The sequence below is a fragment of the Corvus moneduloides genome, chromosome 13 (genome assembly GCF_009650955.1).
Source record: "Corvus moneduloides isolate bCorMon1 chromosome 13, bCorMon1.pri, whole genome shotgun sequence".
NCBI classification, from domain to species: Eukaryota; Metazoa; Chordata; class Aves; order Passeriformes; family Corvidae; genus Corvus; species Corvus moneduloides.
In genome coordinates, this window is record NC_045488.1 from 5,279,096 (window position 1) to 5,284,355 (window position 5,260).

Genomic DNA, 5,260 nt, shown 5'->3' on the forward strand with positions numbered 1-5,260 from the left:
TCCTGGGGCCATACCGGGCCGGGCCGGGCCGTGCCGTGCCTTCTCCGACACGGACAGGCCGAGTCCGGAGCCCAGTTCGCCCCGACAGCCGCAGCGCAGCGCCCGGCGGCCGCAGCGAGCTGGGACCGGGGCGCGGGCACGCAGGTACCGCCGGCGCGTCCCCCTCCTCTCCCCTCCGTCTCTATCTTCCTTATCGTCTTTACAGAATCACACATACACTGCACCGCCTGCAGCTTCTGCTGTAAGACTCAAAAAGCCCTCCCCAAAAAACCACAATCCCCCACACCCCAATCCCTCCTGGCACACCTTTACTTCGCTTCCGACCTCTCCTCTTCCTTCCTGCGTTTAACCTGGCTCCTAATTTTTTATCTCCAATTCACTCCACCGATGCCCCTGAGCGGCTCTGGGGAGACTCTCGCTGCCCCGATGAACGCACAGGGATTCCCAGACAGGATTTCTATGTAGGAAAAAATACACCGATCGAGCCCGAGAGATCTGCAACAGCCGAACACGCCGCCTCGCCTTTACATTCGTGTTTTCAAATTCCCCCGTTATTTTCCTTTTTTGCATCTGCGAGTTGCCACGAAAGGAAACACAGCCCCAAATGCCACCGCCAGCAGAAATCGGAGCTTGTTGCCAAATTCCGTAGTATTTTATTTTAAAAGCAATTAACGCCATTAAAAAAAAAAAAAAAAAAAAAAAAAAAAAAAAAAGCGCGTCTTCTCCTCTTGCCGGGGAATGTAAGAAATCCTTTTGCTCACCCAGAGTCGAAAACCTAATGACATTGTCGTTAAACACGAAAAGGAGAATATTAAGAAATTGCAACACTCCCTCCCGAGCGCTCCCCCCCTCCCAGTTTATTTGCCCTAATAATTAATTCACAAGAGCTTAACTTCGGTGTAACCCCGGCGGTCTTTTCATTAAAAAATCCCCGCGTTTCCTATTGAATTAGCTCTGCTCCATTGTCGCTGAAATGAAGACGCCAAACCAACTTTTACCCTGAGCATTTTCTCACCAGCCCAAAGAAAAGTCTCTCTCCTTTTTCTTTTCTCTGATTTTTTCTTTTTTTTTTCTTTTTCTTTCTTTTTTTTTTTTTTTTTTTTTTTTTTTTTTTTTAACTCAAGCACCCAGGCGATGGACGTGTCCTGCAATTTAACTACTTTCAAATTCTTTGTTCGGGTCCCACCGGGGCTCTATTGTCACCCTATTGAGAGAGCTTATTGCCAAGTCAAGCCTGAGCGAATTGAGACACGCACGGGAGGAGCCCCGGGGGCTGGGAGCGGGATCCGTGGGCTGCTCGGCCCGGGGGGACCCCGACCCAACCCAGAGGGAGCGGGCACAGCGCGGGGCAGGGGCTGCCGGCAGCCCCCGGGCCGGGATAACCGGCACCGATTGATTCCACAGGAGCCGCAGCCGCCAAAGCAGCCGCGGCCCCGCAGAGCCCGGTGGTTGGGATGGGGCAGCCCCGGGAATGGGCACTCCCCGGGACCAGGCTCCTTTGAACCCTCAAAGCATCCCCCGCAGCAGCGCCCTGCCTCAGGTACCACCGCGGCGGGCAGGAAAGGGACTTACCTCGGATGCCCGCGGTGCCACCAGCTTCCCTCCTTCGCTGGTTCTCCCTTAATCCCGAAAAGGAGGGTCCTCCTCTACTCTCATCCCACTCCCGACCCCTCCACCTCGGAGCCGGCTCCCGCCTGTCTCCCGTCGCCTTCTTCAGCGCTCACTTTGGGAGCTCCGGGGCTCGCTTCCCGACCAGGGAGAGAGCTGGATGTCGGGGGTGCTTTTCTTTTCTCTTTTCCTTCTCTCTCTCCCGACTCCTCCCCAGCCTGGAAAAGGGGTTGCGAGCTGGAATAGGGGGGCACGAGCTTCACGGAAAGGTTATTTCAGGAGAAAAAAAAGCTGAAAAAGCAGTGCTGGGCACGGATTCCCACGTAAGCCCGTACGTCACCTATAAAAATCGCCCGTTTCTCCCGTTTCTTGGCTCCGGGGGGCAGCTGAGACATCTCTATCTGTGGAGCGCGGGGGTGAAACCCCATTAAAACCGGCACCCCGTTAAAAACGTCCTGCTCCAGCTGGGAGAGGAAAGCAGAACCGGGCGATGCTGGAAGGCAGGGGCCGCCTCTCTGCATCATCACCCTCTGCCCCGTGGTGATGTTTGGCCGCCCCCTGCTCCCCCAAAACATCCACCTGGAGCCCTTCTCAGCGTCTCGACGCCGGGGAGAGATGGAGGTTTACGGGATCCCACGCCGATCGCACAGGGAGGGCCGCGGCGGGGACAGGGGGACACTGCGGCCATCACATCCCCCTCTTCGCCACGGTCCTCCTGTTGTGACCAACGGCGTCTCCGCCGTCTCCGCCGTGTCCCGGGGGAAGAGGAAGCCCTTGACCCCTGGCCCCCGGGGCAATGGGGTTAAACAAAGTCCCACCGCCCCATTATCCGACAGACAGCATTGAGTTCCCGGCGGGGAGTGGGGTCTCCAAGAAGCAGGGGGAGAAGTCGCAGCTCCCACCTCTGGTACCGGACCCCGACGGGGCACACCTGGATGGGGATGGTTCTCTGACAGACATAAAAACAAAAAACCTAGGGAATGAAAAAAAAAAATACTATACACATCCCATTCCGACTTATGCATTGCATTCAGCTCTGCTGAAACGGCGGATTTTTGAGGTTATTTCGGGTTGTTCACAGTGGTGATTTTTTTTTTTTATAGCGGTGCCGTGCCTTGCCGAACCTTCCTGCCCGCTCTCGGGTGAGGCACAGGCAGCCCCGGCCCGGTCCTGCCTGCGGACAAGGCAGCGGAGCTCGTTGTCATCAACCCTCCCTGGAGCGCTGCCGCGAGAAACATTTAGAGGAGAATTTATTTTTTCTATTTACGCTTTGGAGAGAGGAGAAATTTGTTTGGTGGGGCGGGTTTGAATTTTTTAAAATTTCAATTTTTGCGAACACAATAAAAATAAGTAGATAAAAGACGCCAAATAAGAGAAATCGGTGTTAACACAATGCGTCGGAGGGGAGAACAAGTGCACCCGGCTCCTTTCCCAGAACCACCCCGGAGCCGGGGGTCCCTAAACCCTTCTTCCCTTCACTCCAGGGCAGCTCATGGCTCTTCCATCCCGGCCAGAGCACCCGCGGTCTTGGAGCATCTCTCCCCGTCGGCTGCGCACCCTGAGCCCCACCAAGCTCCCGCAGTAAGACCGGGAAACCTCAAGTCCCCGGTATGGAGGTGGCCGAGGACAGGCGTCCCCTGTGGCTCCTGGCAGGCTCAGGCAAACCGGGTATCTCCTGCTGCTGGGTGAAGCACGGCGAAGCACAACCCCCCATGGAATCTCAGGCTGCGGGGCAGCAGGGACTTTAGGGGCATCGAGAGGCTGTGAAACGCATTCAAAGCCTCAGAACCCTGCATCGCGCCCTGTGTGTGTGTGCGCGTTCCTCACATCCCACACCACTCCCGTGCTGGCTCTGCCTTTTTGGAGAGCGGAGAGCAGTGGTTCCTCGCCCTCCATCCCCCCAGTCCTGCATCCCCAAGAGGAGGGTGATGCGGAGCTGGAGTACTGGGGCGGAGGCGCACCCGGGGTTTGGAGCTTCGCAGGGGCAGGGAGGGGCGAAGGGGAGGTCACGGTGCTCGGTGCCCCTGCCCGGTGCCGCACGTGAAGCGGGGAGCGGGACGGGACCCGAGCGGTGTCCGCGCCCCGACGGCCCCGGGGGCCCGGCCCGGCCCGGCCCGGCCCGGCCCGGCCCACAGCGGCGGGGCCGCAGCGCCACCTGGCGGCTCGGCACGGCCCGGCCCGGCCCGACACGGCACGGCACGGCCCGGCCCGGCACGGCCCGGCACGGCACGGCCCGACACGGCACGGCACGGCCCGGCCCGGCCCGGCACGGCACGGCACGGCACGGCCCGACACGGCACGGCACGGCCCGGCCCGGCCCGGCACGGCCCGGCACGGCACGGCCCGACACGGCACGGCACGGCCCGGCCCGGCACGGCACGGCACGGCACGGCACGGCACGGCCCGGCACGGCACGGCACGGCACGGCCCGACACGGCACGGCACGGCACGGCACGGCCCGGCACGGCACGGCACGGCACGGCACGGCACGGCACGGCAATGTCAGCGCGGGGCTGGGCTCTGCCGGGAGCCACCGTCCCGGCCAGAACAGCTCCTGCGGCGCGCAGGGAGCCTGCACCCACCTGTGCGGACCTTGGCACCGCCTATTTACCTTCCTTGTCAACCTACATCCCACTCCTTGCACCCTGAATCCCCTGCGCCCTGCATCCACCTGCTCTGCAGCTGGCATCCCATTCGCTGCACCTGTGACTTTTCCTCTGCACCCTGCATCCCATTCCTAGCGCTCTGCATCCCATTCCCTGCACCCTACATCCCCTTCTTCGCACCCTTCATGCCCTTCCCTGCACCCTACATGCCCTTCCCTGCACTCCACATCCATACCCTGCACCCTACATCCCATTCCTTGCACCCTGTATCCCTGCCCTCCATTCTGCATCCCATTCCCTACATCTATGGCCTTTTCCTTCCCTTCAACCCGCATCCCATTCCTTGCACCCATCACCCATTCCCACTACCCTACATCCCACTCCCTGCACCTGTGGCCTTTTCCCTGTACGCTGCATCCCATTCCCCACACCCCGGATGCCATTCCTCGCACCCTACATCCCATTCCTTGCACCCTGCATCCTCCGTCCTGCACCCCGCACACATTCCCTGCACCTTACATCCCATTCCCTGAACCCTACACCCATTCCCTGCACCCTACACCCTCTTGCCTGTACCCTACACCCCATTATCCCACACCCTGCGCTCACGTTTGGCTCTCCAGCCACTGCTCCACCCTCAATCCATCCGTGAGGCTTGGGGCTTTCAACGTGACAAGCACCGGCGCGGTGCGTCCCGGCCCCGCCACCGTGAGCATCCCATTCTGCTCGCACGCAGCCGCTTCCCACCCCGCTCCGCGGTCAGACACGGGACCAAAAGGCGCACCGCGGGTGCGGTGACCCCGGTACCGGGGCCGCGGAAGCCCCCGCACGGGTTAGCGCAGCAAAAGCGCCAGCGCCAACACAGCGCTCCCGGCACGACCGCGGCAGGACTCGAACCTGCAATCTTCTGATCCGAAGTCAGACGCCTTATCCATTAGGCCACGCGGCCACCTCCACTGCCGCCTTCCCGCCTGCCTTACTGAGGGAATCCCGGAGGGCCGTACCATGCGCGGGAGGGGGGCGGGACGGGACGGGACGTCACCGCG

The 5,260-nt window shown here is 60.8% G+C and overlaps 1 long non-coding RNA gene and 1 other non-coding gene across 2 annotated transcripts; both read right to left on the reverse strand.

Annotated features, from left to right (window-relative positions):
* Positions 1-677: 677 nt before the first annotated feature.
* Positions 678-2,181, reverse strand: LOC116450380. The gene is made up of 2 exons (XR_004242780.1): positions 1,573-2,181; positions 678-775 (listed from the first exon to the last, which is right to left on the reverse strand). It is a non-coding gene; the product is annotated as an uncharacterized LOC116450380 (long non-coding RNA).
* Positions 2,182-5,090: 2,909 nt separating this feature from the next.
* TRNAR-UCG lies at positions 5,091-5,163 on the reverse strand. The gene has a single exon. It is a non-coding gene; the product is annotated as a tRNA-Arg (tRNA).
* Between the last annotated feature and the right edge of the window lie 97 nt (positions 5,164-5,260).